At 38.8% G+C, this 23,882-nt stretch overlaps 1 long non-coding RNA gene across 6 annotated transcripts in view; it reads left to right on the top strand.

Annotated features, from left to right (window-relative positions):
• The window catches only part of LOC134477362 (uncharacterized), a 204,322-nt gene that overhangs the window by 156,004 nt on the left and 24,436 nt on the right, over positions 1-23,882 (top strand). For 2 of the 6 annotated variants that reach the window (XR_010049384.1, XR_010049380.1), the window contains exon 4: positions 9,289-9,365. The exons of the other annotated variants lie outside the window; for them this stretch is intronic. This is a non-coding gene — a long non-coding RNA (uncharacterized LOC134477362). The remainder of the gene's footprint in view (positions 1-9,288; positions 9,366-23,882) is intronic. 6 annotated transcript variants of the gene reach the window in all.

The raw sequence follows: 23,882 nt of genomic DNA, 5'->3' as shown, positions 1-23,882 counted from the left end.
ATAATTTTTCCAAAGGTTACTGCCTCTGAGCCATTAGTCCTAGCAACTACAATATACACAGATGGCTCCAAGACGGGGATAGGCGCCTATGTGATCCTAGGCAAGCCCCCGGTTACCATACAATTTAAACCAGATCAGCCTCAGGTGGTAGAACTGCAGATCGTTAAAATGATTCTTGAACGGTTCTCAGAAGCCATTAACATTGTCTCCGATTCTAGGTATGTGGTCAATGCTATGCAAGTGCTTGAGACTGCCAGTTTAATTAGATCCACTTCCACAGTGGCTGGACTGTTCCTGTCTATCCAGACATTGCTTCAGAACAGACACCATAAGGTCTTCACCACCCACATAAGAGCACATACATCCCTGCCGGGGCCCATGGCACAGGGGAATGCGGCTGCTGACACTGCCACTCGCCCGTTATGGATTTTTACCTTACTAACACCAATCGAGCGAGCCCGTGCCTTCCATGATAAATTTCATGTTAATGCCAGGACACTAGCAAACCATTTCCATGTTTCCAGAGCAGATGCACGAGATATCGTGCGACTATGTGACTCCTGTGCCACATATAAACCTGCCATACCGATGGGAGTAAACCCTCGAGGTTTGATCCCTGGTGATGTTTGGCAGATGGACATCACACATATACAGGAGTTTGGGACTCTTAAATATGTTCATGTTTCCACAGACACCTGTTCTCACGTCATATTCGCAACAGCAGAAACAGGTAAAAAAGTGTCTAATGTGATCAATCATTGCCTGGCAGCTTGGGCCGCATGGGACAAACCAAAAATATTAAAAACTGATAATGGACCAGCCTATATAGGCAAAGCCTTCAATGAGTTCTGCAAAATGATGGAGGTTCAATTAAAACATGGTATCCCATACAATCCCCAAGGTCAAGGAATCATTGAGAGGGCTCATAGAAGCCTCAAAAAAATTTTACAAAAACAAAAAGGGGGAGTAGGCCAAGGCCTGGCCCCAAAGGCACGATTATCCATGGCACTATTCACACACAATTTTTTAAATTTAAATAATGATAATCGCTCCCCAGCTGTGGAGCACTGCAACCCTTCCCCCAACCATAAAGGGTGGGTGAAGTGGAAAGATGTCCTGACAGGACAATGGATGGGCCCGGATCCAGTGGTCAGCTGGAACCGAGGCGCGGTTTGTGTTTTCCCACAGGAACCGGGACGAGAACCACTGTGGATACCGGAGAGACTGACACGGGCAACAAAGCCCTCGACTGAAGATCAGACCTGCCCTACTGGAGATCCATCACAGACCAACCAATAAGATGAATAGAAATAGCGGTAGCCCGAAATGGACAAGAAGATCCTCAGGCATATGCATGGCTTGCTCAATTGGCCCACGACCGAGTCTAGATATGGCGGGCATCCCTCATTCTCCTCCATAAGGTGACAATACACAGCAGGGTAGGTGAGTCAATGACGGGTAAGAGCGTGCCTCCCCAGCACGACTCGACCTAAGCCAGGCCCTACCCCATCCTGCACGTAAGCCGCTGGACTGTTAGATGCTGCCCAGGTCTAAATTTCTCTCCGAGGGGATTTCTTTACGGAGAGGAAATGAGTGCAAGCTTGTGTGCATCCAGGTTCCGTCCAGTTTGTGCCTGGCCCTAGAAAAAGGACGAGGGCCTCAGGGCCTTGGCAGACCATGGCATGGCCAACCAGGGTCTAAGCCAAGGACCTACGGTGGACCTACACATAGGGCATAAGCCTCTGCACCCAGTCCAGGAAGGGCTACGATGCGCACATTCATAAAAAATAAAATAGGGGGAGATGTTGGGAGCCGCGTCTGTGATAGCTCGCCTTGCGCGGCGGACGTGCGGCCTGTGGTAAAGAGCAAAGCCTGAGGTAGATTACCCCTCCCATCGAATATGTTAGTTTCCTGCTTACCGAGTAAACAACCCGCTCAACAATATAGTCTGCCTGGCAACTGATGATGTTAGCCAATCAGCTTGCCTTGCTTACTTTAACATGATTGGACACTGTACCCGTATATATACCGGTGCCACCCCTGGGCGGAAGAAGAAGCCAGGTAGAAGCCCGGAAGTAGAAGCCCAAAAGGAGCCGCGGAGAGCGGACCGGTAGAGGCTTTGGGGCAGACTGAAGCACAAAAGGAGCCGCGGGGAGCGGACCAGAGGAGGCTTCAGCTGGGAGAACCCAGGGCAGGCTGTACGGAGAAGGAAAATAAAAAGAAAAGGTTGTCCACTACCAGACTTTGTCGTGTGTCCTTCCTGCCGGCCGGGAGCGGACATCGACAGCTTGGCTTATTTCATTTCACATAATTTTTCTCCCAGTTTTTTCATGTTGTATCAAATGAGGTTTCCTTCTTTTTTTAAAGGCTGACTGGTATTTCATTGTCTATACATACTGTATGATTTTATCCATTCATCGCTTGATTCCATATGTTCACTATTATGGATAATGCTACAGTTAACATGGTAGTACAGTTGTCTCTGTGACACACTGATTTCATTTCTTTTGGATATATACCTGGTATTGGGATTGCTAGACCAAATGGTGGTTCTTTTTCTAATTCTCTGAAAAACTTTATACCATTTTTCCTAATGGTTATACTGATTTACTTTCACAATGTACAAGTGTTTCTTTCTTTCTATGCTCACTAGCACTTTTTTCCAGATTCTTTCTTGTCTGTTGTTTCTTGTTATAATCATATCTCTTAGGCAGTTGACCTCAGTTGACCCTTATTTTCTTGCTTTAGCAAATATACCTAAAGTAAATTCAACTTTTCTGTTCCATTATACACCTTCATTTCTTCCAGAAATCCTTTTAAGATGATGTAAAACATGTTTTAAGAAGATCTTAAATTTATCCAAGGGAAAGAAAGCAAATGAATAGAACTCTTTTAGGTCTCTGCCATGGTACATGCAAAAAGACTCCAGATTTCCTTAACCTCAGTTTTTTTAAGTGCTGGAGAGGATGAGAAGATTGGCAATAAAATGGGAGGATTATTGTGTCTGCTTAGAGCTCATCACAGCAAAGTGATACGTATTTAATGAACTTTTGTGACAGTCTTAGTCTTACAATCTAGTGGGGCCATATGTGCCCCGAGTGACAGATGGTCTCAATCTGCAACTGCCAGATAATGGCTTGTTTAGTGGCTTGGGGTGACTGTGTGACAAATCTTGGCTGGCCCAGCTGTTCCCCATACCTAACGCCTGGTCTGGCTGAATGAAGGCATGTCTCCACTTCATGGGACTATCCACATTCTCTGGCAGGAGAGTGAATGAGCATGTGTCTTCAAAAAGTTTATGCATCTCTTTTATACCTTGCACCTAGAGTGCTAGTCTTGGTTCAGGAAAGTTGGACTTTAATCTCTTCCCGTTGCTTACTAACTGCATAACCATAGAGATATATCACACATTTTTGAGCTCTTATTTCTTAAAATGAGTCTTAAGTAGATTCATTTTTAGTATGTTTTGCTTTTTTGAGTTATTGAATCCAAATTGTGAGCAATAAAAGGCAGTGTAAAAATGATTACTATTCAGGAACTTACCAAGTGTTGGATTATTCAACAATCACACTGACCCTAAGTGGCGTTATTATTCACATTTTTGGGTTTGTTCTGTAGTGGGAATTAACTCAAGACTTTCACACTGAGCTATATCCCTAGCTCTTTTTTTTTTTTTTTTAAATCCCTAGCGCTTTTTAAAATTTGTAAATTTTGGGATAAAGTCTTGCTAAATTGCGTAGATTGGGCCCAAACATCTGATCCTCCTGCTGCCTTTGCCTCCCCTAATGCTGGGATTTCAGCAATGCGCCACCGCCCTCAGCTTTATTTATATTTTAATAATGAGGAAGCTAACAGAATTACACAATACACCAGAAGTTAAAAACCTGGGGCAGGCAAAGCTGGGATTTGAGCAGCCCGAGCACTTTATGCTCATATTTATTAAACTATGTCTATGATTCAGGAAAGAAGGAGAGGCAATGAAAGAGGAAGATGTAAACGAATGGGTTAATAGTGTTGTGACATTTTTGCTTTTTCAGTAGTAAGTGCTGAACCCAGAGCCTCACACAAGGTAGGCAAGTGTCCCTTTTTTGTTCCTGAGTTCTGATCCTACTTGTTTTCATTTTGAGACAAGATTTTGCAGTGTTGCCTAGACTGGCCTTAAATTTGTGATCTTCCTGTGTCAGCCCTCCAAGTAGCTAGGATTATAGGCTTGTGCCACTGTGGGGATTATAGGTTTGTGCTACTGTGTTGTGGCTTTTCTGTTTCCTCTCCTTGTCTGTTGTTCATATTTCTATATTTGTAGAAGTTTGGGTGCTGCCCTAACTCATTTTAGGAGGGTCTCATCCTTCCAACCAGAGACTTGCCTCTCCCAATACAGCAAGGAAGCCCTGGGAACCAGCCTGCTGGGGTTCCCATGGGATTGTTTGGAAAAGTCCCTTTGTTGTGCAATGGTAGGGTCACTTGGATACAGGGTAGGCTGCGTATGGGAGAATGCCCTTTTATGTTAAAAAAATGTGAAGGATTTATGATATGCTGTTAATATATCTCTGGGGCTTAAACCACATGTATAGATTTGTCATTTTAAGTCCACTTTATTTAGTTCACATTTCTGAAACCTTTCATTATATTGGTCTTGTGTTTCCTGGTCATATGAATTTTGAGACAGTGATCCCTTTCTGTGAAGAATGACCTCATTCTCCTCATGGAAAAATTACTTTGGCATTTGAGCAAATAAGAATTAAATTGAAACCCAAGCCATTCTTCTGATTGTGGTAACCTTCTCCACCCAGCAGCTCTTCAGGGTGTTGCTGTAGACACTGAGTTATATTTTTTTCTCTAGACTCGGGTTTAGTTTAAGAATATAATACAAATATTAATTAAATCTCTCCCTGCCAAGCACAGGATTTAAAAAAAAATGTGATCACACTGTGCAAAAAAGACTAGATATCTGGTTGACCTTGGGGTTTGCAAATAGGGTCTTTACTGTCAGCTCAATTTTCAACTAGGATTTGAGTCTCAAGAAGCTTAAATACAAGAAAGCTTGAGGGTATTTTCAAATGCTGCCATTGTTGGGTGCAGGAAAGAAGAGGGTATTATGGTTCCCATATGATGTTGCCAGCTTCTTTGTGTATTTGTTGATAATTTTACTTTGATCACTTGTTGGCTGTGTGAGGTTGGGCCCTCCCATGCTCGGCATGGGAAGGATAGATGATTCCTTAGGGGCCAGCATGGACGAATGATGCAGTTTAATTAGTAGCAAGGTCTTTAGTGCTGTGGTCAGTATCCCATAAACCTGCAAGGCTGCTTGCAACCCTAGGCTGGCCAAGCAGGGGATATGAAAAAAAACCATTTGATTTAGAAAAGAGAAAACTGAGTCCATTAGTGAGATTGAGACCTACATTTAGCGAATTTTGAGTGAAGCTAAACTAGTGTGATATGTATCAGGTTACATTTAAAATTAGATAATGATTTTCTCAGGCCTCCAGGTAAGCAGGTGAAGTACATCAGAGCTAGTGTCTTCCGCCCACAGCTCTCTGGGCTGCTTTGATTACAGGGTTGATCGATGGCATTGCAGAGGTGACTGTGAGTGGAGCTGTTGTGCCACCTCTGTTGGCAGTGCACTACTCAGGTTATGTTCATGCTCACCATCTTCCATCTTGACAGCAGGGTTTCTGTGCCTCAACACTCTTGGCATTTTGAGTTGGGGAAATCTTAGTAGTGGGGAAGCTGCCATGTGAATTTTATAGATTCTGGTTGTAGTCCCCATTATGATGATCAGATTATACCAAATGTCTCCCGGGAAGCCAAACTGCCCTACTCTCTGATCAAAAGCAACTGTATCAGATTCATATTGAGCCAGTGTGAGTCACATAGTCACACACTGATTGAAAAGTGAGTTTGTGTGTGTTTATACACACATCCATGCAGGTGTATACATGTACTGCTGTGGTCTTGATGTGTGTGTTCCCTTAAATTCATGTTGTGACTGCTAATCATGAGATGTCAACTTGAAGGGATTAAAAACACGCCAAGCAGATTATTGAAGCACAGTTCTGGGTGTATTTATGATGATTGCCGTGTAGATCAGCAACTTGAAGGAAGAAGACCTCCCTTGGAAGTGAATGGCACCAGTGAAAAGGCTTGTGTCCTGGATGGAATAAAAAGGGAAAGAAGAAGGAAATATTTCTATTTTGGAAGTGCTCCAGTCCTTATCATTGCCTTCAGATACTGATATCCACTTACTTCAGCCTTCCATTGAAGACTCACATCAGTGACTCTGTAGTGAGCTTCTAGGTCTTTGGCCTTGGACAAGTGCTGTACCTTTTTTTTCTGTGGTTTCCATCTTTTTGTGCTGAATAACTACTGGATCCTCTGGATTCCCAACATGCAGATGACCATTGTGGATTTTTCTACTCTGATCCGAGAAGAGGCCTTTGAAGATTTCTGCTTCTGATACTGTAAGTCTACACAGTCAGGAAATGGTTCCTCATCTATGAACCAGGAAATGGTCCCTCAATGGAACCTGAATCTGCTGGAACCTTGATCTTAGACTTTCAGATTGGTGAGGAATAAATTTCTGTTAACGATAAGCTACCTGGTTTATAGATTTTATTATAGGAGCTATGAGGAACTAAGACAGATATCCTTTTTATTAGACATGAACTGGTATCTCTTAATACATATTGGGCTTGTAATAAATAAAATGGTAACTCAGCTAATTCTTAATAAAATTATGCTTTCTATCCCACTTGTAAGGCTGATTCATCTCAAAGAATGAAGTGACACTAGCAAATTTTAACTGGAGCTGAAGAGAGGTTACACCAGGCCTGCAAGACCTTCTGTTGAGTGAGCTAATTCAATGAGCAAAATCTGAAAAATCACTGTAAACAGTTGCTTCTACCAAGGCAACCCTATAGTTGAATAAGGCTGAACTAATAAGAAGAATTGTGGCTGAGTCTTTAGAAGACCTAGGAATACACTGAGTGGATTCATGCATTAATTTTAAGGACAACAAAAAGAGCTCCTAAGGGATGTTTAAGGGACAGCAGAGGAGGAGGTATCTACAGCTGGAAGAAGGTCATAAAATCATAGAACCATAGGATAGGGGAAGATTTGAGAAGTCCAGTCATCTGTGTCCCCACACTGTACTACAACAGATCATGTCAGGCTACAGTGACTGCATCCTGATAAAGCAGATGATGCTTGTGTCTTGCCTGTAGCAGTCTTGTCTAGGCTTCCCTGTTGTCATACTCTACCACAATGAACTTTCCAGCTATCTCCTTTGCACATCCCTCTCTATAAGATGTAAATAGCTGAGTTTTTCCTTTTTTTTCCTTAACTTGTTTCACAGGACCTGATGACCCCCAAAAGCATACTTCCACCTCAGAACTTATCCCGAAGTCAGATTCATATGTTCGATCATCTTATCAGCATTGCCTTTCGGATGCCTAACAAGCACCTCAAATTTAATATGTCCCAAAGTGGGGTAATTTTGCCGCTCTGCCATGCTTCTCAAGTCTCCCTGCACTGGCCCTACCTCTGTCCACCTGTAGTTGGTGCTTTTCCCAGAGATAAGAGTGAGCCTATCAAGAACATACCAAGTTATTTCCTGGTCCAGCTCTCTTGTGGGCTCCCATTAGACCAAGAGTGTAATCCTAAATTCCTTCAAATGCCCCCACAGACTCACAGTGTCCAGTTGCTGGCTCCCTGTTAGACCTATTTCCCTGAAAATTCCCTCCCTTGCCTTCCATCTCCCCTCAGCTCTGGTCTTCTCTCTGCCACTTGAGTAGATATCAGGCTCCTGCCCCTGTCAGGGACTGTAGTAATTTCCTTCTTCCCAGATCCTCCTGCCGCTGCTCCCTTTCATCATTCATATCCAATTAAGGTCCCTTCCTATCATACTATCCTGTTTCTCTTCCTCATATTGCTATCAGTAGCATAATATATCTTGTTTGCTTACTTTCTTTATGTCATCTCTTCATCAAAAGAAGGGAGGCTCCTGGAGAAGCTCTGTTTACTCAGTGCCTAGCAAACACAGGTGTTTAATAAACACACATGCATGGTCCTGGTGACATTTCTACAACACAGTGAAACAGCCACATTCTGATCTCAGGCTTGACTGGCTAAAGGGAAGTATCTAAAGGGAAGTTGACTGATTCAGAAAAAGTTCATTCACGTATCTTGTGTGAATGGACAGGGAAACTATTGATCTGAACTTTTCGATGACCTTTAAGGAACTCTTTGAGGGAAGGAACCATCTTCAAAATGGTTTTGACACACTGAATAGTTATTTGTATTATGAGCTGAGGTTTCTCTTCTACTTATATCCCATTAATGTAAATAGAAAAGCAAGTCAATCCTGGATCTGGATTTCTAGAACTGACCTTTCTTTTCTCCACTTTAAAACTAGGAAAAAAAAAAACTAGAAAATCAAGAAAAAGCAAAAGTGGTTATACTCCCCACTCATCGTATTTCTACAGAGGAACCCACTACTCATTCTACTAAGGGAAGGTAGATTGGGAAGAAACACTCCCAGGTCCTCCTTGTCCCCTCCTTCAGGCTAGTCGGAGCAGGACTCCATTGATTAAAGAATTTTATTAATGAATATGCCAAGCTAAGCTTCTGCATGTCTTTCTTACTCTGCCTGCTAAAAGGATGCATTCTCATCAGCTGCCTGATTTAAAGTAAGCTGCCTGCCTTAGGCAATGCCTGTGGATACTGAACAATGCCAGCAACAGGAGGGACAAGTCTGCAGCCAGGGTGGACATGAGGAAGTTCCCTGAGGCTGTAGGAGCTGTATGTACCCTGCAGCCTCACTTCTATCTGTAATGAATGTGTCCCGGTCTCCATCAGGCCCCCATCAATGCTAGTCTCATTGTTGGTTCTGAGCCTGGGCAGTGCAGAATGCTGTTATTTATGACCCTTCCTTAAAGAGTTATCATTGATACATTGTGTCAGTTTGAGAAGTCTTGAAGCTTAACTCAGAAACTCAGCAGCTCTCCATTCTGGAGTGTAAAGGACTTGCTCCTATCTCTCTAAGATATTGTTGATTGTATCAATTTGAGAAGGTCAGAAGTTTAACTAAGTGATTCAGCAGGGGACCAGGGTCCTTACTTTGTAAACATTCCCAGCCTATGCAAGAGTGGGGCTCAGAGATGATGTGAGCACTGCACCCAGTTGAGGGTCATAGCCTGGTTGCAATATAAGAGAGGAAAGGGGCTTATTCTCCCTCTAATTCTCCTTCTTTTTTCATCCTTTTGCTCCTGTCACCTTTGGAATCTGCTGTAGCCACCTTGAACAGTTTCCTCTGGCCATGCTTCCCTGCCTTGGAGCCAGCTGAGAATGAGCTGAAACTTCCACAAACTGTAAGCTAAATAAATCTTTCCTTCCTTCATTTTGGGCATCAGGTATTTTGTCTCAGCAATAAGAGAAAAGTAATCAAGACAAACACCAAATTAAAGACTGACTTAGTGTCATAAACTCTCATGTGAAAGATGCTAAGATTTAAATATAAAACATATTTGAAGTTTTTCTGAATCTTGAGAGTCCCAAATTTAATCATTGGTTCAAACTCCCAGGTAATTTTGTACTTTGACAGCTGATACCTTGTGAAGGTAGCAGAGGGTTGGTAAAAAGATCATAGATTTTGAAATCAAGATGAGATGCCACCAGCTCCACAGTGACCCTTTACAATTAGCTCCATTTTGAGTAAATAGAACCATGTATGTGAAACATTTGCATAATGCTTAGTGCATAGAGGGTTTTCAGTGGAAGATAACTTCCATCTATCTCCATGCCACAAGCTTCTTGTTAGCCAAGGTTAAATCCTTCTTATCGTCTACCTTTTTCATGCTTGCCAGGCAGGTGCTATGCTGTTTATCTGTATCCTAAGCCCCTGTCTCCCTATCATAGTCATTGAGATTTGCATTGTTATTTACACCTATTAATGCATTCTCATGTGCAATTTAAACTTTCTAAATCATCAAGTGAACATGAAAGGTAGGTGCATGAGTAGGGGTGATCCTGTCTCATAGATGAACAAAGGTAGAGCAGATGGTTGATAGATTTGTCCAAGATTAGTAGAGCCAGGTATCAATCTCAAAGTTGGACTCTGGATTCAACATTCTGACTTTCACTAAATTCTCCTTTATTAAAGGTGTTTGCATACTTCATTGCAATGTGGAAAGATTTGATTCACAGAGAACAGTAACTCAGGATGGTCATGGTATAATGACAGTTTAATTTAAAAAATAACTTTAGTCTGCAGGCTCAGTGGCTTCTCAAGGCAGTCCACTTCTGAAATTTGAAAGCTACATTAGGGCTTTGTGAAATTAAGTTTCTGTTAATCATTTTTTTATATTTATCATTTCATTTTTTCTACTTTCTCATATTGTTTTAATAAAGCAAAGACACAGACACTGAAGATGTACAAGTATGCTGTAGAAGACACTGCAGGGAATTTTGCTTTGTAGCTAAGAAGGGATGAGATGACAAATTCAGTATGACTCCTGAGGAAGAAAGGAGACTAGGGTTGCTTTGTTTTGTCTTTTCTTGGAATAGAGATTCAGATAAGTCAGTGGCCTAAAATGAACTCAGCCTAATGTTTTATCTTACTTCCTCTTTGATCACAATTCACATTTCCAAAGCCCAGCATAGAGAGCATGGCTCAATTGGAATTTAGAATATCCAGAGTGGGTTGTTGTGCCAACTATATCACAGTTCTCTGCTTGAGAAAGAAAATGCAGCACTAGTGTTTAGTATTACTGGGGCTAAAACATAGAACACATGAGGAACAAATATTCTGACTTAATTATATCTTGTGTTGGTCTGTTTGACCCTTTATCAGGCTCCTAATTTGAATATGTCACCACTTTTTACCTCCCAGATTCATCTGATGATATTTTTGACATGAAACAGAAACAAACTGATGTATATACATAAAGGTTGAGGAATGTAAGCTTGCTGTATAAAAGAGTATATTTTTCAATCACTGCATAGTCCATTGATGATAAATCTAATAGTTTTAATTTTAATATGTTTTATTATTACATAATTTTGTTAACAAAAGCTAAAGGTACTCGAGAGGTGATAAAAGCTGATTTGCAAAGGACTTAGGTGTTCTAGCAGTGATTGCATAAAATGTCCTTGGAATTAGTAGGAAAACATCTGTCTTAAATTTTATTGTATGCCATATTTCATTGTTTGCACTGTGTATCAGTGAATTTGTAAGACATATGATACCATCCGATGTGAGGTTTAATGATATTTTATTATTATTATTAATATCAATGACATTTAAGAAATTCATTCAATTTCTAAAAAGATGATCATTGTAATTATTCAAGACTACTTCTTTTAAAACTCCTCCAGATAGTAAAAGTGTCAGGTGTGGTGGTTCATGCCTGTAATTCCAGCATTCAGGAGGTCGAGGCAGGAGGCAGAGGAGGAACTGTGAGTTCCATGCCAATTTGGGTTGCATAGTGAATTCAAAGACAGCCTAAACTACATAGAGACCGTATCTCAAAAAACAAACAAACACCATACCAAAAACAAAAACCCCCAAACAAAAAAAAACAAAGAAAAAAGGTAGTAGAAGTTAGAAAATGAGGGCAATAAATAAATAACGAAAGAAAAAAAAAAAAAAAGGAAAAAACCTGACTTATATGCAAGATAGATATGTGTGGGAGGAACTTACACATTATTATTCAGAGTCAAACTGCTGCCCTGGAATCTGATAGGCTTTGATTCAAGGTCAGGGCTGCCCTTACTTATTGTATAAAATTAGACAATTTCTCTATCTTTTGTTCCTTCTTTTGTAAAAATGGAAATAACAGTCTTCTCATAGAGTTGCTAAGAAAATAATTAAGACTGCTTAGTAATACTGAGCACACAGTGAGGAACAGTTTCATTGATATTTGGATGGGAAATGTAAGTGTGCTAGGCTCTTACTGATACTATTTAGGATGAGAAGTTTTTAAGTGTACTAAGGAACATCAAAAACTCATCAAGCAGCTCAAAATTTGCTAAATATTCTAAAGAAAGGTTTTGTCTTTTTAATAAGAAAGTCTTTGCTTTTAATATCTATGAAATTCTGTAGAGCCAGGAATATAATCATGAGAATCTACATACAATCTATGATTTGTTATGTTACAAAATAAACTGCCAAGCTTTTGTGGACTTTTATTTATGAAAACAACTAAAATTAAGGGATGAGGATTTAAACATGTTAACCTTATTTCTTTTTTCCCCCTTAAAGTGGGATTTGGTACTTAACAAAAGTTATCCAGAGACAGGATGAGTTGAGTGCTTATAAATCTGTCACAAATACAGAAAATATATGCAGTCCACACTGTATAGCAGTGGGTCCCAAATCTATCTGTTCAATAAATCACAGATCAAAAATAGTTTAAAACAGTTTCTTTGATACTTAACATGTACAGAATTTTTCTTATTATTATTCTGTGGATAATACCATATGGCAGCTATTTACATATTATTTACATTATATTAGGTATTATAAATACTCTAGACATGATTTGAAATAGTTGGAAGGATGTGTGTAGGTTATATGCAAATAGTGTGCTACTTTTTATAACAGACTGAAGCTTGATGAATGTCAATGTGGGGGTGCTGTCCCGGCAGACTCCACCAAGTAACGAGTGATGATCTGTGTATCAGCTGGTATGTTTACAGAAAATGTGTGATATCAGACCAGTTGTATAAGACAGTAGAAATAGCAATAGCAAGAAATAATGCATATGATAGACAAAACAAAAAGTACTTTAAAAATGGAATTTTTGATGTTTGTGCCACACAACTCTGATCTCAGTAACTGGGGAGGCTAAGGCAGGAGACTACAAGATTGAGAGCAGACTGGACAACTTGGCAATTATGTGAGATAGTGTTGCAAAATAAAAATTTAAAAAAAGAATAAAAGAAAGGACTGGGCAAAGTGGAAAGGCCTTACCTTCAATCCCCAGTGCTGCTTACAAAAAAAAATGTGATTTTTATATCCAGAGCCAAATTTCCATTCTACAACTTTTGTAATTATCCATATTTTATCATCATTCTCTGTGTCCTGCCATGTCCTTAGTGCTCTCATGAAAACAAATCTCATCCTGGTCCTGGCCAAGAATCAATGACTGATACTAAACCATAGTCAAAACCTCCTCTGATTTGTTGTGTTTAGGGCCAGCTTCAAGGGGTAGCTTGGTGTCAGCTGCCAGGGGAACTGACTCAAACTAGATAGGCAAAAATTCTTGTTCAACACTGGAGTGGATAAATGAAAGGAGCTCATATAGTGAGCGGATTCCTTGTGATTACAGAAGGACAAAGCCATCTAGTGCTATGATGTCCTCTCTCCATGAGGCCAGGTACACATTTCCATCTCAGAAACACTGGTTACCAGAGATAACTGGATCACAGTTCACATCTTAATGCTGGGACAGCAAGCATTGCCACAGTGGCACATCATTCTGTGAACCCTTATGATCAATGCCCGGAACTACTTCTGTTTCCTCCTACCTGAGAGTGTGGTTTTCCTTGACATTCTGGTCCTGCTGAAACGTTCTGAGTCTGAAGCCAGAGCACCCAGATCCCATTCCCTGCCAATCTTCTGGGTAGCCAATGGTTGCTTTTCAACTTGTGGTTATGACACCTCAATAAACAAGTAAGACGCATCATTGTCAGCATGGCATTCTGAGGTAGTGGTGCGCCACCATCATCCATGAATCCTACCACAAGAAATTACTGTGTCATACCATCTAAATAATGAAGTTCACAAATGGACTTACCTAAAAAAGCCAAGAATTTTAAATTTGTTTCTTGTATTTTTGTAAAGCAGCTTTATTAAAGTGGCACTGACATATGATGAGCTACACACACTGAAGTGTACAGTGTGATGGGTTTTACCATACACTTACACATGTGAAATCATCACCATGATCAAGAAAATAAAAATATTTGCCTCCCCTTAAAAAAAATCTTCTAGTGTCCCTTCATAATCCCTGGTTCTTTTGCTTTATTCTCTCAGGCTTTCCTGACAACCATCGATTTGGTTCCTGCTACTTAAGTTACTTAGCATTTTGTAGAAATTTATAAAAATTGAATCATGTAATACAAATACATTTTTTTCTTCTAGAGTTATGCATAAGTAGACAATGTGCATTTTATATTTTCTTTTTTTTTTTTTTTTGCATTTTATATTTTCTTTCACTCAGTAGTTACTATGAGGGGGGAGAAGCAAAGATGGCAGATAGATAACAACTGGCTACAGAAGCTCCCCGAGATAGTCAACTTAGAATTCAATATAATACAGAGTGGGGAGCCCCAAACAGAGGGAGATGAATTCTCTTGTCCCAAGAAAAAATTAAGGTGACTTGCCCACCATCCGAGGTTCCACCGTGACTGGCTGAGGTCCCACCATGACTTGCTGAGCCATCCAAGGTCCCGCCGCTTCAACTCACTGGAGGGACAGTTACATTGAGTTTGGGGGTCGGCAAGCTGAAAGGAGAGCTGAGTTGGCAGGGTGCCTACATCAACCTGTGGTGAGTGACAGGAGTGGAGCCATTCCATAAATAAGGGGGCTCCGGCATATGACATTCTGGAACTGGGCAGGACTGGCAAGTACAAGGGGCAGTAGTGACTTCAGTCAGTTGTTCCCTTCCCAAACAGGATTGGTGGAGTGAGCTAGGCCTGGGTCATGTGACCTGGCTGAGACCCAATATGTTATCTGAGGTCAAGTCCCTGCAGCGGTGGTGCACGCTAACCACTCTGGCCCAGTGGGGCCTCAGAGGTTTGGCTGGTCCAGAAGGGAGGTGATGCAAAGTAATACAGAAGTGCAGGCCACAGCAGCTTGACTAATCTGGAGGGCAAGGGTCAGCATATGCTGTCCCTGTCTGCAACTCACTAGCACATGGCAGTGGGAAGGGTCATCTAGCCAACACGCTTCAGAAGAATTGTGACCAACAGAGAAAGAACTGTGGCCACCAGGAAGAAGCTGAAAAGATGGGAAAAGAAAGCAACAACAAAAAATCCCCTGGCCCCAACCCTGAGAACATTGACCCAGGACAGGTATATAAAAGGAGAATGAGAACAGCAAACATGCAATATCAGACACAGCGCCAGTGAACATAAGAGATATATTTGGGACCTCATAGATGAGTTCAAAAGTAAAATATTTAGCCAAATAAAGCAAGATATAAGAAGATCCCTCAAGCAGACACAGATAGAAGAAGGGAGGAACTCAAACAAAGGAAAGAACCATTTGATGAAGAACATAAAAAAAAGAATACATGAAGCGGATTCAAAGAGATCACCAGGAAATTGAAAACTCTATGGAAAGATGGCAGATCAGCTTGAAAGAAACCAAGGATAGATTATCCAAACTGGAGGACAATTTTGCAATGTGGGAGTATGAAAGGGAAAACTTTTAAAAAATAACAAGGAAACAAGCAGTAACAATGCAAAGGCTAGAAGATGACAAAAGGATCTATAACTTGAGAATAAAGAATGTAAATGAAGAAGCTGGGATACAAACAAAGGAACTACAAAGGTTATTCACAGAAATAATTAAGGAAAACTTCCCAAAATAGTAAAAGGAAATGATATTCTGATATATGAGGCATACAGAACTCCAGCCACCTACAACCAAAACAGAGCTACACCAGGCATATAATAATCAAGATCCCAGAAATTCAATGTAAGAACAGAATATTAGAAGCTGTTAGAGACAAGAAACATATAACCTACAGAGGAATGCCCATCAGAATCACAGCAGACTTCTCAACACAAACCATCAAGTCCAGAAGAACCTCGAGCAAAATATTCCAAGCCCTTAAAGCAAATAACCTCCAGCCCAGATTGATATACCCTGCTAAACTGTCTCTAGAAATTAATGGAGAAACAAGATGCTTCCAAGACAAAGAGGAACTTGGGAAATTCGCAACCACCAATCCAAGTCTACAGAGAATATTGCAGGGCATTCTAGAGAGAGAGAAAAGTACTAGGATTCCAGGAACAGTGGCAGAGAGCCCTCAATGAATGGAGCAGAAAATAGAATGAAGAAGATAAACAGACAACTGATGGCAAAAAAAGAACATAATAGAAATGAGGCAGAGAAGATTTTATTCAAAACTGATATGTTTGATAGTATCAAGTCTGAGAATATAGGCAACTACACTGAAGATGACAAGACTCTACAATACACATTCTGGTTTGATAACTGCCAATTTTTGAAGTTCTATACTATCTACAAAGTTGTGTTTTTATTAATACTGTTATGTACTGATATATTCAATTATACTATGTCTGATATAGCCAATTCTATTGGAGATAACAAGAGACAACACAGGAACCATGGTAGAACTCTTTATACTATGGTCTGAGATGTTTATTTCATTTCATGTGTTTATAGGAATATGTTTTGTTTTGCCTTACTTTGTTTTGTTTCTCCCTCTAATATAGAAAGGATAGAAATACATGTTAAGACTCATACATGTGTAGAATCTATAAATAGTTTATGAGAACTGATCTTATGACAACCGATGAAATGAATAGATACTTTGAAGAAAAAGAGACACTAAAATACCCAGTGCTGATCCTGGAGTGTCATAATGTGAAACTCAGCAATAGTATTATTCTTTGTTCAGAGGGATATTAGCCTGCTTGTTCAGAGGGATATTAGCCTGTTTATTCAATCTCAACATAATCAAAGATATGGATAACTGCATGTATGTCTAAGTGTATAGGATTGATAACCATATTTCTGAGTTTTTGTTGGATAGTTGAACAGAACTGGTTGCAGTCTCACTGTTTGAATCTCCACTTTACGAGCTTCAGTTTAGTATTTTGAATAACTATTTGTAAGAGGACAATCTGTAATCATCAACTAGTGATTTCTTACTGTTTATTTTTTCTTTGAAATACGTATTATTTCTAGCCATTTTCTGTTTTGTTTAGTCTTTCTTTAAATTAAATTTTAAAAAAAGCACTACAGTACCCAGTGCTGATCATGGAGTGTCATGATGTGAAATCCAGCAGTACTATTATTCTTTGTTCAGAATGATTTTAACCTGCTTTAGTCTGTTTAATCTAAATATAAATGAAGACATGGACAACTGCATGTATATTTAAGTGTATAGGATTGACAACCATGTTACTAAGTTTTTGTTGGACAGTTGAACAAAACTGGTTACAGTCTCACTGTTTGAATTCCCACTTTACATGTTCCATTTTTGTATCTTGAACAACTATTTGTAAAACGACAATATGTAAACATCAACTAGTGATTTCTTACTGTTTATTTTTTCTCTGAACATATGTATTATTTCTACCTATTTTGTTTTGTTTAGTCTTTCTTTAAATAAAAATTTTAAAACAGTAGTTACTATGAGTTTCTCTTTGTTTCTATGAATTTCTGTGAGTATCTGTTTATAATTACTCATTTCATTCATCTTGGGTAAATATCTAGGAGTACGATGGCTAGACTATATCGTAGATAATATATTAAACTTTTTAAAAAAACTGCCAAATGTTTTTAAAATTGGCTATCCCCTTTCCTAGTTCTAACAGGAGTGAGGAGAATTCTATTTACCTGATGCTGTTGTTGTTGTTGTTTTTCTTTTTTTCTTGGTACTGGGTGTTGAGCTCGTGACCTTGTACTTGCCAGGCAATTGCTGTGCCACTGAGCAATGTGTTCTATGTCATGATCAGTCCTTTTAATTTTAGTCATTTTAACAACTATATGGTCATTTAAAGAACTATATGGTAATATTTCATTGTAGTTTTAATTTGCATTTCTTTAACAACTAATGATGTTGAACTTTTTTTTCCTTCATGGTTTTTTTTCCCCACTTTTTATTGAGTTATTTTCTTCCATCTGAGTTTTAAGACTCAGATAATTTGGACAGTTTTTTTAATCAGGTGATTTACATATGTTTTCTCTATTCTACAGCTTGTCTCATTCTCTTAACAGTGTCCTTTGAAAAGACATTTTAGCCAGGCTTAGTAGTTCATACCTATAATCCCAGTACTTAGGAGGCTGTGGCAGGAGGATGGGTGCAAATTTGAGGCTAGCTTGGGCTACAAAATGAGCTCAAGACCAGCCTGAACTACACAGCAAGACCCTGTCTCAAAAACAAAACAAAACAAAGCAAAACAAAAACATTTTCTATTTTGATGAAGTCTGCCTTATCAATTTTAGAATCTGATTTAGGATCACGCATTTGTTATCTTTATTTACTTATTTTTTGGAACCCTGGATTGAACTCATGACCTTGCACTTGCCAAGCAGGAGCTTATGCCACTGAGCTAAATCCCTGGCAATTTTTTTTTTAATGAATTCACGACCATGAAGGTTTTTCCCAAAGTCGTCTTCTAAAAGTTCAACAGTCTTAATTCTACTTTTTGATCTATGATCAGTTTTGAATTAATTTGCATAAATGATAGGAGGGTACATAAGACATTCAGTTGTTTTAGCACCATTTATATAGACAAGGGTGACTTTTTTTTTTTTTTTTTACCACTTTTCTTTGTGTTTTTGTTAAGAACCAGTTGTCTGGGGCTGGGGATTTAGCTCAGCGGCGTAAGTGCCAGCCTTGCAAGTGTGCAGTCGTGAGTTCGATCCCTGGTACTGATAAAAACGAAAAAGACAAAAAAAAAAAAAAAAAAAAAAAAAAAAAAAAAAAAAGAACCAGTTGTCTATACATAGAATGCTTATGTCTGAACTTCTCTTAATTTACATGCCTGTCTTTATGCCAACACCACACTGTTTTGACAAGTGTAACCTTAAAAATAAATTTTAAATCAAGTAATGCTTGTCTTCCAGCTTCGTTATTTCTTCAAAGTTATTTTAGTTATGCTAGACACTTTGCATAGCCAAATGAGTTTTAGAATCAGTTTGTTAATTTCTAAAAAAAAAAAAAGTCTGTTAGAATATTGATTTGGATTCCTTTGAATCTGAGAAGAATTGCCATTTTAAAAATAGTCAATGCTTTTGGTTTGTTTTTCAGTATTGAAGTTGGACCCAGGACCTTGTATATACCACTGAGCTATACCACTGAGCTACATCCTCAGCCCTTTATTTTATCTTATCATTTCATTTTATGTTGTTTCATTTCAAAGTTGTCCAGACTGGCTTCAAACTTGAGATTCTCCTGCTTCAGTCTTTTAAGTAACTGGGATAACAGGCATGCATTGCCATGCTTGGTTAAAAGTAGTCAGGTTTTTGAGTCATGGATATACTAACTGTATCTCTACTAACAGGTGTTTTTTAATGTCTCTTAATAATAGTGCATAATTATCAGTAGATAACTGTTTTATAACTTCTGTCAGATTTGTCTCTAGAAATTTTTGATATTAAGTACTACTGTATTTTAAGTTTTACTTCTGATTGCTCATTTCTACTATTGTACATAGAAATACACTTGACTCCTGTAATCTGGATAAAATCATTTCTTTTTCCTAATATTATTGTAGGTTCCATCAGATTTCACACACAGATGATCATTTTGCCTGTTGATAAAGACAATTTTACCTCCTTTCTGCTTTGGATAATTTTTATTTCATTATTTTGCTGATTAGTAAAAGAATTTTAGACTCTAGTGTGATGTTTAAAGGAAGTGGTAAGAGGAAACATTCTAGCTTTGTTTCTGATGATCTTAGGAGGAAATCAGTGAATCATTCACTATTCAGTGTGATGTTATCATACTTAGACTTTTCATAGACACCTTTTGTCAAGTTGAGGAAATTAATTTCTAGTATGCTGAAAACTTGGGTGAAGAATGGATTTGAGGTTTTGTCAAATGCTTTTTTGTTTTGTTTTGTTTTGTCTGTTTGAGACAGGGTTTCACTATGCAGTTCCGGCTGGCCTTGAGCTCACCTTGTAGTCCAGGCTGGTCTCCAGTTCATGAGGATATTCTTACCTAAGCTCCCTGAGTGCTAGGATTACAGGTGTGTGCCTCCACACCAGTTTAAATATTTTTTTCTGAATTTGAAAAATCTTAGAAAAAATATTTGTGTCATCTTTTGAGAAGATCATATATTTTTTATTTTGTGAATAAGTCACATATTGAATGTGACCAACCTTCTTCTTTCCTTGGTTGTGTTGTTTTGCCCTTTTTATGTATTGTTGATTTATTTGATAGAGTTTTGTTGAGGCTATTAACGTTTATATTTAAGAAGATGATTGGAATATAGTGTTTATTGTAATGTTGCTATCAAGTTTTAGTATTATGATAATTTTGGACTCCAGATAGAGAAAAATTACTTTCTTTTCAATTTTCTGGAAGTGTTTGTATGGAATAGAACATACAAATATATTGGAAAAATAACTAAATTTATCAAAGTAAGTATACAAAAATTAATTGTATTTCTACATATAGCATTAGTATTTTTTTCTTAAATGTTTGAAAGAATTCACCAGTCAAGCCATTTGAACCCTTTAAACTATAAATTCAGTTTCTTTAGTAAATACATGGCTAATGACAAAACTTTTTTTTGGTACCAGGAATCGAACTCATGATCCTGTGCTTGCCAGGCACTATATGACACTGAGCTATATCTCTGGTCCTATACTTATTTTTTAAAGTAGTCTTTGGCAGTTTGAATTTTCAAGGAATTTTCTATTTCATTGAAATTGTCAAATTATTGATATAAAGTTCTTTATAATACTATCTTAAATCTTTCAATAATTACTTCTTATTGCTGAGACTGGTAATTTATGTCTCCTCTTTTTCTCATTTTCTTTTCTTTTTTTTTTTTTTTTTTTTTGAGACAAGGTCTCACTATGCAGTTCAGGCTAGTCTTGGGCTTACTTTGTAGCCCAAACTGGTCTTGAACTTGGAAACATCCTCCTGCCTCAGCCTCCTGAGTACTGGCTTCTTTTTCATTTTTGATTGATCTATCTGGAGAAGTAACTCTACTTATTTGTTTTTCTTGAGAAAGGACACTTGATATGATTTCCTCTACTATATTTCTGTTAATTTTATTAACTCCCTTTCATTTATTTTGGGAAGCATTTGTGCTGTTTAAATCTAATTTATTAAAGTAGAGCTGAGTTCATTGATTTGAAATCTTTTCTAATACGTTAAATCAATGAAATGTTTTCCCTGAGTAATAATTTAGTGGTATCTCACAAGTTTTATGTTTCCATTTTTATTCAGTTCATGATATTTTACAGTTTCTTTGAACTAAACATTGTACAGAAGCAGGAGAAAGGGGAAAAGTCAGTAGGGCTGCAGGGCTAGGTTTTGGGCAAGAGAAAGGATTCTGTGGGTGGGCTGGGTGAGAACGAGGTTAAGAAAGATGCTGATGAAATTTGGTTGTATGAATGGAGGGAGGAGAGGCCCTAGAAGGTGACAGAATTCCTACCTGATCCCTCTTTTTTCTTGGTGAATGTCGGCCTAAGAATATCTCCCATGAGTGGGGAGAATGTTGGAGAGGAAGAACTGTGGACACTACATATTTGTAGAGGTAATAACTGGGATGGAGATTATGGGTTTGTTGTACAATTTTCCTCCTGCTTTGCCTAGCTAGTGAGTAAAGATCAGAGAGAAGAGACAGATGCAGGAATGGTTCAAGTTTAAAAGTTTGGTGGACTCATTTGGAGGAAGCAAAATATAATAAGAAAATGAAAAAAACATCAATATGAGAAAGAATGAAACTATCTTAGGCTGAAAAGTTAAGTGAAGACATAAAAGAACTGATTGAGGAAAATAGATGCACGGGAAAATGGGTCAGGGACTTGAAAAACGAGTCCAAAGAACTAGCAGAGAGAACAGGAAGTTTAAGTAGGTTGTGTGGTCAATCTGTGGGATAGTGGAGTTAAGATTTCATCACCGAAGCAATCCTGTGGGATGACAAGTTTCAAGGTGTGGTTATGCATGTGGGTGACAGAATTGGAGTAAAATTGAAGGTTATTGGAGTAAGGAGACTGAGGAGCTGGAATAAGGCATTTTGGGGGCTATGTAATGGGCTCTGAAATCACCCAGGATGATACTGTAACTGGGTGTGGAGAAGAGAATGTGAATCAGGTGCTGTTTCAAGTTTGGGGATAAATGTGAGGGAGGTGGTTGGTGACAGTAAGGGAAAGGCATTTGGGCTCATCAGACACTAGCGGGCTCAGCTGTGGAGTGGAGGACAGAATAATTTAACAGAATACTAGGAGAACACTGGTCTCTGAGGTCCCAGTGTAGAAAGACCTAAAACTGCCCTAAAGAGACGAATGGAGCAGCAGGAGGGCAAGGTGTGAGCTCAGTGGGGTGGTGGAGAGTCCCTTTCTGGAGGTCGAAAGTGCGCTAAACTTTGATACCTGGAAAATTGGGTTTTAGAGGGGACAGCACAAGGATTTTGGAATGGATAGGGGATTGAGGCATTTGCTTTTTCCCTGTCCAAATGTTAGTTTAGTGTCAGTGGCTGGGACTGGAAAAGATGAGTCTTATCTTTGGGACAGTGATTGAAGGTGAAGGGATGTGAGGCATGAGAGAATTCACAGATCTCAAATTTCTTAAAGGAATTTTGTTGCAAGATTGCCTTGGTGTTGACTCTGATTTCCAAATGGCAGTCTGGTGATGCAGCAGTCTGTGAACTTCCTTACTTAAAACCTCTTTCAGCTCAGGTTGTGCAGCAGCATTCCATTTCTGACATTAGTGAGTAAAATATTTTTCCTTCTTGATGACTAAGTTGTCTTTAGAAACTGGCCCATGAATTCAGTTCCTAATCTTCCCACAGAAATAAGGACAGTTTACTTGCTTCATGCTGAGGCCACTGTGGAATGTGTGAATCTAGGGGATCAGCAGCTCTGGGGCCCCAGCTGAGAGCTGTGCCCACAGCCCTGTATCTTTGTATCTTTTTAACTCTCTCCGTATCAAGCCATCTGCAAACATGATTCTTGATGGGAGGATATGAAGGGGACTTTGAATTCTTTTTTCCCTCAAGCATATCATCAGGGAAATTTTTCTGCATTGATGATACCTTTTTCCCTGAAATGAATTCACTGTTGTCCAAGAGGAATATAGATTTCAAATTAGACATTTATGATATGCATCTATCACGATGCATGTGAAAATGACAAGACACAATAGCCATCCCAGGTCTGTTTACCAGAAGAAGGACCTTGGGCCACTGGTTTTGCCTCTTTGTGCCTCAATCTCTTCTTCAGTCTGACACGGTTAATAAACAGGACTCATCTTGCAGGATCGATATGACTTCTAAATCTCATATATATGAAGTTCTTAGCCTGGCAGACAGTGGCTATATAACGAATCATGCTTGTTACTTTTATTAGGAAGATATGACAGACTATTGCTAGAGTTTAACATAAATAAGTGTATTATATCGTTACACTAATTTTGTGTAATTGTTATTGATTATGGCTTTTCTTAGGCGAATAAATAAAGTTCAATGTAATTCCATAGCCTGCCCAAGGTCAAATCCTAGTAAATTGCAGAGCTGAAATGGCTTCTCCAGGTATATTTTTCAATACAATTATAGGATTCTAGACAAATTATTTGGAACTTAGGAAAACTTCCACATTTTCCATCTTGTCCATGGCTTACTATGATTGTAGGCTACAATCAAGTGATTTTCCATGGGTCACTCTCAGCTCCGTGTACAGAATTATGCTCTCTTTTCACCTTACTTAGTTTTCTGGGAGCATGGATACATATGAAAGGATATCTTTTAGGTAAGGAAAAAAAATCATACTTGGAGTAGATGGTTAGTTATCCATAAAAAGCTCAGAAATTAGGCTCTAATTAGATAATCAAAGCCAAGCAGAGGGAAACTGCTGTTGATTTGATCAAGTGGGAACACTAAAAATCAGAACTGTCATATGATCATAGTTTTTTACTGATCCAAGCACATCAGAATTCATTTAGTTAGCA

This window comes from Cavia porcellus, unplaced genomic scaffold (assembly GCF_034190915.1).
Source record: "Cavia porcellus strain 051 isolate PalLab524CR breed Dunkin Hartley unplaced genomic scaffold, mCavPor4.1 scaffold_8, whole genome shotgun sequence".
Classification (NCBI taxonomy): domain Eukaryota; kingdom Metazoa; phylum Chordata; class Mammalia; order Rodentia; family Caviidae; genus Cavia; species Cavia porcellus.
The sequence above is the reverse complement of the archived record's forward strand: the minus strand, read 5'-3'. Positions and strand labels throughout refer to the sequence as shown.